Below are 9,395 nucleotides of genomic sequence, written 5' to 3'. Positions count from 1 at the left end.
TAGCACAGGCTGGTCTTGAACTCACAGCAATCCTCCTGCCTCAGCCTCCAGAGTGCTGGGATTACAGGTGTGCACCACCACGCCTGGCTCACTTAGATCTTCTATATGTGCTTTTTTTTTTTTTTTTTTTAAGGCATGGTTTCACTATATAGTTCAGCTGGCCCTGAGATGTAGCCCAGGCTGGCCATGAATTTGTAGTAATCCTCCTGCCTCAGCCTCTTGAGTGCTGGGTTTATAGGTCTGCTCCACCATGCCTGGGCTCATATGTTTAATTCTTGAAACATTACAATTTAGGTTTAAGGAGGTCATGGCTAATAGTAATAGGACTGAAATAATTTAGTGCTATAGTGTTTAAAACCATGTGGCATTTATGTCAATAATAAGATAATGAAGGGGTGAATAAGGTACAACAACAATAAAAAAGTCTACATAATAGCTACATGAAGGTATATAGATAGGTAAGCCATACTCTAACTAGAAAAACAAAAATGAAATTAAAGCCAAACTTTTATCATAAATTCCAGATAGATGATCTTTAATATTTTTGTGTGTGTGGTACTATGCATGCCAAACAAGTGCTTTCTCTACCACTGAGCTATACCACCAGCCTAGCTAATGTTCAATTTAAACATTTTTTAGCTTTATAGAGCCTTTTTAATTTTTTTAAGAAAAGTTGCCACTATGCTTTATCCCACAAAATACACTCTTTGAATTAAAATACTTTCTACCCCCACCCCACCTTTTTGGATATCACCATAGGGTGTGTATATACCCTTCAGTTCCCAGAAACAGACCTGCTTCAAAGACCTGTTAGGTCTCCTTACACATGACTAACAAGATGGAATTTTAGTGAAAATAATTGGTAAGTTTTACTTCAGAAAGAATTAGAAACTTTTTAAAAATAAAAGATACCATAAATATAGAGATCACTGAACCCTTTTTAATTTTAGATGATGTGTAACAGTCCCAGAAAATTCTTCTAAATATTTTTAAAAGAAACAAACCTTTGTCTCTAATATGCAGATAACTCCTTCAAACCAGTAAGAAAAGCATAAGCAAAGTAATAGATGATGGCTATATGTTTAAAAATTATATAATTCACATAGAAAGAGATACAGAAAGCCAAGTAAACACATGTAAAGAAACCGACCTTCAGCTCCATTGGGAAAAGTGCAAATTAAAACAACAATAGGCTTTCTGCTATAAGTATAACTATATAAATCATCAGTTTTTACCTTCCTTTCCTGAACATCACTTCAGAGCAACAAGAAAGTTGAAAGAGATTCTGAAAGCTTTATTTTCAGTGAAGCTAAGAGACAGGTAAGTCACTAATGTTACATTCTGCGAAAGCCACTGCAAACAGAGATGGGGTCAGGAGCAGAAGATAAATGCAGTGAAAAGAATGGTGAAGAGAAGTAAAAGAGCAACATGGGGGCAAAATTAAGAAAAACCCAGCAAAACACACTTTCTGCAGAAAAGAAGCTCATTTGAAATAAAATCTGCCACGTACATGGAAGTGAATAGGTTACTATGCTTAAGGGGCCAAAAACATTTACTGACTCTGTTTCTTTGACCAGGAATTCAGCCAGGTCTAGAATGGGTCTGTGGTCTGGGTTTCCTACAAGGGTACAGCCCTCTACTTGTTCAACTGGAAGGGTCTCTGCCTGGGTCACTCACACAGTTGTTCCTCTCTTAGGAGCTGAGGCCTTCTTCTGCTCCTTATCCCATGGACCTCTCCTCAGACCATCTTAGTTCAGCAGAGTCGACAAAGGACAGAGTAACAGAGCGCTGGCAAAATGGAGGTCACAGACTTCAATTTATATTATTTAGTTTGGTGCTGGAGGTGAAAAACAGGTCCTGGCACATGATAAGCAAGACTTTTACAATCCTGTCAGTGATGTTCCATCATCATTGCTCATGTGTGGCAACTGATAGTGATGTGTTTTAAAGAAACAGAGCGAAATGTGGTGGCACACACCTGTAATCCCAGCACTTGGGAGGCTGGAGCAGGAGGATTGCCTCTTGCTTGAGGCCAGCCTGGGCTACACAGTGAGACCCTGTCTCAGAAAGCAAAAACAAACCACAAAAATACGCCACAGGATTATGTAAAATTATGATTATAAGTACTAGAAGAGAAATACACACTCTCCTTATAATTAATAGAAATGCAAACAAGAATTAAGGCTGAAACAGTATAGTAAAAACCCTAAAAATATTCCACCAACCTTGAAAACCAAAACGCAAAACAATGTGTCAGAACTGAGTCCAAATATATTAGACACACAATTAAATGAAATGCGCTTTCACATTTCAGAAAAAAGTGTTAAGATTGGCTCAAAATATAATATACAACTTTATGACATGAATGAATTACAAATGAAACCCAGTGCTACAGAAAGTTTGATAATAAAAGAAAGAAAAACAATATACTGGGTAAATGTAAACAAAATAATTTATGCCTGAAATTATTAAACAAGTTAATGAGATGTTTTTGATATTGAAGTACAAAAGGAAAATTGAAACAGATTAGTATGAATATCAACATGCTAAATAGCATAGCAGGTATAATTATAAAACAGAAGTTACAGAAAATATAAGAACATTTAAGAAAAAAGATAGAAGTAAGACTTTACCTCATCAAGAAGACAAAAAAGTGCATTTAAATAAATTAACTGTTATTGTTAGATGATAATCTCTGACTACAGCCAGAATACCCAACTGCTTTGCTAATATCAATGGAATAGTCAGGAAAACTGAGATAACAAAACTTATATGAAACAGAAAACTAAAATCCAAACTCATCTGTGCACACACAATTGCCAATAAAATACTGAAAAACAAAACTCAGAAGCACACTAAAGATCATATCATTACCAAGTTTAATCTAGGAAATTAAGGATGATTTAATATTAGGAAACTCATTAATATAATTTATCGTAGTCACAAGAGTTAAAGAAAATTCACATAATCCTTCCCAACGAATGCTGAAAAAATTTTAATACTAATTTTTAATAAAATACTTGGTAATATAAATATTCAACAACACAAAAATTTATCGATGAGGGCTGGGGATTTAGCTCAGTGGCCGACACAAGAACAAGGTCCTGAGCTCTATCCTCCATATCAAAGAGAACAAAATAATACATCAATGAAGCCTGATAAAAATATAGTGCATGCTTAAATAAAAATTTAAAAAATTATTACAGTGAAAGAAAACTTACCATTAATTCCTGTCAAAATACTCTCCCTTGCTTCCAACACACTTATCCCACTGTTCTTGCCTCTTTCTGAAGCAGTTCCGGAATCAGTTCAAAATATTTAATGCAATTTCCATCGAATAAACATAGTAGGGTGTGTCTTCATTCACCTTATTTGTTGGGTCTGGCACTGCAAATTCTGGCTCTTCCTCAAAGTCAAAATGACTGCAAAAGGTAAATGTTTTGAGTCCATTCAGGACACTGAGGCAGCCATGACAGCAAAAATATAGACACTTGGGAAAGAGGACTTACGGAACTGCTTCAGGAAGTGGTAAGAATGATGAAATAGGTGTGTTTGAAGTGAGGGCATCTTGAGGAGGTTAATGGTAATGTCTTTTAACCATAATAATTTTGTAAAACTTAAACATTCTCCATATTTTTCAATTACACCAATAAGCAACAGGCTCAAAGGTTGTCCTGGAAACTGCATGTAGCAAAGAAAGACAAAAGAAACTATGAAGGTAGAAAACATTCTATCAAACATTAAAACAGAATATGAGCCTCATTTTTTTTTCTTTCTTTTTTTTTTTTTTGCAGTACTAGAGATTGAACCCAGGGCTGCACTAACACTGAGCTACATCTCCAGCACTTTTTATTTTTTTATTTAAAGGAAACTTTTTTGACTAGGTTCGTGCTATGTAGTTTAGGCTGTCCTCGAACTCACTATGTAGCTCAGTCTGGCCTTGTACTTGTGACTATCCTCCTGCCTCAGCCTCTCAAGAGCTGGAATTACAGGATTACACCACTATGCCTAGCCCATCCTTTTTATTTTTTATTTTTTTATTTTGAGACAGGGCCTCTCTAAACTGCCCAGATTGTCCTTGAACTTGTAGTCCTCCTGAATCAGTCTCTAGAGTAGCCAGGATTACAGGCATGTGCCACCATGCTCAATGAACCTCAGAAATTTTAGTGTGTGTGAATTTATACTCATAGAATAGGTAACCCAAACAGCAGATCATATATAAATGGTAGTGAAGTATAAATTCAACATAGATTAAAGTAATATCTCAAATCTGAAGAAAATTCAGCAACTGATGTTGAGATAGCCATCTGCAAAAATGGCCATACCTCAAAACACAAACCAGGATAAAACTCCAAATGTATGAAATATTTTAACATTAGAAATGAAACATAGTTGGTAGGGAAAAATGGAAGGATGGGCATTCTTTCAAAAACTTGAGGCATAAGCCGGGCATGATGGTGCACGCCTGTAATCCCAGCATTCGGGAGGCCAAAGCAGGAGGATCACTGTGAGTTCGAGACCAGCCTGAGCTGCATAGTAAGTTTTAGGTCAGTGTCAACTGCATAGCGAGAATCTATCTCAAAACAAAAACAAAAACAAAAACAAAAAAACTTTAGGCATAAAAACCATCTTAAACCTTTCAAAAATTGATAGAAGTTAAAAAGTTTTGCTTCACAAATATTTATAAGAAAGTTAAAAGAAAAAACAGGTAAGAAAACACTTACAAACCCTTTTATAATGAAAATTTAATCTTTAATGTATAAACACTAGAAATAGAAAAAAAATCAACAAAACTAAAAAGAGAAAAGGTAAATAACAGGCATATGTGATTCATAGGAAAATAAGTGACTTCTTAAGCAGAAGAAAGATAACTAACTTATAAATAAGAGAACTGCAAATTAAAACTGTACTGAAGTATCATTCTTAAAGTATCCATTTGGCAAAATCTCTGAAGTTTGAATGCATGCTCTTTTGCCAAGCTGTTGGGCAAACAGTGCCAATGTGAATTTAAAACACTACAATAATCTGGAGGGTCATTTGACAATATCAGACTTACTGATGCATGCACCTTTTGATCCACCAATCTTCCCTGGGATTTTGGGGTGTAGCACACCTCCTCATGGGTCACAGTTTGTGCCTCACCCTTGTAGACCTGTTGGGACTTGAGTTGGATTATATGTCCAGAGGCAACAAGAGGGATGGAGGAAGGTCACAGCAGGATCGGCAATGTCTTATAAGGAAATTATTTGAAGTAATTTGCTTCTGGTTCTGCAGAGAGGAAGTGTTCAGCATCAGACGAGGAACAACTGCCTCTCCTGGCAAAGAAGATCTGGCAGAATTTAGAGTTCACATTTCTAGCTCTATTGGACTCTACCCACGTCCCCATCTCAGTTTTCTAAATTCTCTTTCTTTCTGATTAGTACCCTAACTTTTTCAAGAGACTTTCAAAGGTTGTGAATTGATATGGCATTGCAATTCACCCACGCGCATAATAAGTTTGTGACTTGCATCTCAGAAATCTCAGACTAAAATCACTGGTGAGAAGAGATTTAAAAAATGACAGCTGGAGAAGCTTTCTGGTCTTTTACTTGTAACCTCAGCTGAATATTCTAAGCCATACATACATGCTTTCTCTCTGCTATACCCTGCAGTGCACTTACAGTCACCACCCATACCACCTGGAGGCTACTAACAAGAGAGCCCTGAAGTGACCTTTTCAATGCGCAGCTGTGCCACCTACTTTGACATGTTCTTTTGTCAGGGTGTGTTGCTGCTTTCCCAATATGGAATCTGCTGACGCCATTATTTTACACAGTGTGTTTAACACAAGGAATCATGGATTGCGAAGTTAAGAGTGGAAGTACAAGTAGCTTTGCTCACTCTATTCTCTAGAAATTCAGTTGGGGGTTTAATTTGCATTGCCCTCACTATAAGTTAGTTATCCATTCAGCTTAGGTTCTAGAGGCACAGAGGTCTTGGTCCCTGGAGTCAGGAATTCTTACTTACAAAAAGGAATATAAGAAAAGTTGTAGTAACATTACAGCTGCCACCTTGTCATTTTATATTCAAGTCCTAGAAGACCAGGAGGCAAGGAAAAGAGTTGCCATGTTGCAGGAGTAATTGATCATAATCAGTATGTGGAAACAGGGGTTGAGAGGAATAGGTGAAGCACTCCTGTGACTGCTAGGTCGACTCTTGGTGTCTTCATGGCCAGATCACTATAAATGGGGCAAGGACAGCTCACACTACTAAGAGCTTGGCAAACAGGATTAGAGCTCTCGGGGATGAGGGCCTGGCACCCTTCTTAGGAAAGCTATCTAACCAGTATTCAGTGCTAGCTAAGTGTGGAACAAAACTGGAATGAACAATAAAGAGGTTAATGATATGTAATAGTTCTGGTCTTACGCCCAGATGTAGCAATGAAAGGTCTATGTAGTTTGCTTCATTATACCTCTCCTTGTAAATTTCTCTAGATTTCAGCCAACCTCCCTTCTTAGGAAAGCTATCTAACCAGTATTCAGTGCTAGCTAAATGTGGAACAAAACTGGAATCAACAATAAAGAGGTTAATGATATGTAATAGTTCTGGCCTTATGCCCAGATGTAGCAATGAAAGGTCTATGTAGTTTGCTTCATTATACCTCTCCTTGTAAATTTCTCTAGAAATTTCAGCCAACCAGAATTCTGGAGAAGCTATGGACAGATGAAATAAACAATGTGAGCAAAGCAGGAAAATCTCAGAAGTGCAAGAGGTGGGTTACTCTTGGTGTGCCTTCACTTTTCTCATGCTACAGAATTGCTGTGCTCATGGTACCTGCTGCTTTCTGATTCCAAGGATCGGTCTTTGATTGAAGGGAGCCGTTGCACCTAAAGAAGTCTAGGAGATCCCTTTCTTTGTGGATACTCTTGCCTAGTGATGTCTGATCCAGGCTAATAATAGCCCAGCTTCCCTGCTTTGGGTGAGTCTATACCCCATGGGATCAAAGAGATTCTATATTAATTATGAAACCATCACACACATTTTATTTTCCTACCCGTGACTATATCTTTTACTTTCTTATAGTTTTCACCAGAAATCAATTTCTCAAACAATATCTCATGTAAAAATCTCCATTTCAGGATCTGCATCTGAAGAGCAAGATCTAAGTGGTCTTATTTTCAGATTGACTCTCTGATCTATACTTGTATATCTCTCTTTTCACATATCCAAATGGGAGTCTTCTATTTCAAATATATCATAGTCAAAATTGAACTTCCTATATTCTCTGCCCCTCCCTCTGACATGCTCATTGTTCTGTTTTAACAATAACAACTCTGTTCTTTCAGTTGCTCTAGACTAAACTTTTTACCTTCCCTGTCCAATCCCTCTGCAAAATACTAAACCATTTATCTGCAGCATTCATAGATATCATGCTTCTGGGTTTGGATTCATGAGAAGCTAGCTGCTTCTTACCTCAGTCTATTGAAAGTCAGACCTTGACACAAGAGTTTGGAAAATTAGAGTTAGAGGTAGGGTTGTCAGCCTTTCAAATGAACCTGTAACTCTACCACTTATTACCCCGTCTCTGTTGCTACCAGTTCTGACACAAGCCACTCTTATCTCTTGATTGAATTTTTGCAGTGGCCTCTTAACTGGTTTTACAGCTTCTACTCTCCTTTGCCTTTAGTAATTTTCAAGAAAACAGCCAATAGGACCCTTTAAAAATACAAATATTGTCATGTCTTGTCTCTTTCATAATTCTCCATTTGCCTTTACTCCTAGAGAAAAAGCCCAAATTTGCAGAATGTACTAAAATGCCCTCTCAGATTGTGTTTTCTACCTCCTACGTTGCAGGTCATGTGCCGCTGCTCTGTCCCCCTCATGCTTCTTGATGTTCCTGAATGTGCCATGCACGCTGCTTCTCAGAGCCTTGGCTCATGGTGATCTCTGGGCTTGGAACGTTTTTCCCTAGATACTGGCCTGGCTCATACTGGGTTCACTTCTTCCTGATACTGCCATTGCTATCTGTATAAACTGCAATCTTCCATACTCCTGTTCCCCGTACTGCTTTTTCTTAACACCATCATTGTCTAGAGTGCCTTTCTTTTATAGCACTTACTGTTTATTTCCATAACTGCAACACAGAACTCAGGAGGACAGGGATTTGCATTTGTCTTGTTTTCTACTGGCAAATGGCAGGCATTTAATACATATTTGTTGAACATCTGCACAAATTATGTTATTAAATTAATGAGACAACTTTTATTAATGCTAAAGAATCATTCCTTGCCTGAAAGCGTGGCTGCTAGAAGCTGTAGTGTCAATGAGAATTGACATTCTCGTACCTCCAGACACTGAGGTGCTTTTTGCTGGTTCACTGATACGATACCAAGTCCTCACATTACCTGTAGTTGATAGAGAGCAATAACTGATGAATGTTTCTTTTACATTTCAATGAGAATTTGTTGAACATTTAGACATGGAGATCTAGGTGTATAGCTTTCTGCTAAGTGCAAGGTATATACCAAAGTAGAGGATAAAATTTGAGAAATTTACTTTGTAACAGACACCATTTAGAGGAACACAAATGGTTGCTCAAAGTGACTATTAATCAGAAACCAATAGCTCATATTTGACACTGGTCCTGAGAGAATTCTAAAACAAACAGCCCATTGTCTAGTTCCATCAATTTATAATGCTTCGCTGCAAATCTTGCTTATTAGATACTGGATATTTAGAGAGTTTCTGTCCATCTTTGATAATACCTTATTTGGCTTGACACTGTGGAGTGTCCCTGTGGCCTCTTTTGTGAGTTCTGGAATACCCAGATCGTATATCACTGGTTACTCTTGTGTAATTTGTTCAGGTGAAGAGAGGTAATCTTGAGATTAAAGAAAACTGCCTGGACAAGTGGGAAGAGTTGTGAGGGAACTAAACTTTTGAAGTCAGGTCAGAGTTGTAAAACAGAGTGAACCAGGAGGAAGCTTCTGCTGGCTTCTCCTGGGGCTGGCTTCTTCACAAATGTGTAATGAATCTAGGTTTCTGTGGTCTGGGTGACTGGTGTTAATGACATATAAAAACTTTAGAAACTGGGCTTTGGCAGTGAGCAGCTGAATTCATTTTGAACTTCAGTGAGCTGAGCTAACTGACACATCGTTTAACTATAAATAAGACTTGTCCTGGACTATAATGATGGGAACTCAATGCTGGGATGACAGGGGACCATGGCAGGGGGGCAGTTCTTCTGAAGACTTTTATTTTTCTTTCTGTAAATTAAACCATTTTAGGAGCCATTGAATAAACTAAGATAAAATATTTATATAACACTCCACTATACTCGGGGTAATAAATTTTTTTAAATGTGAAATTACTCCTGATAGGTTTTACATTAGAACTAAAGTACATTTTTTTTTTTT

Source organism: Fukomys damarensis, unplaced genomic scaffold (assembly GCF_012274545.1).
Source record: "Fukomys damarensis isolate Sample0158 unplaced genomic scaffold, DMR_v1.0_HiC HiC_scaffold_16, whole genome shotgun sequence".
NCBI lineage: Eukaryota > Metazoa > Chordata > Mammalia > Rodentia > Bathyergidae > Fukomys > Fukomys damarensis.
This window is presented reverse-complemented; position numbering follows the sequence as displayed.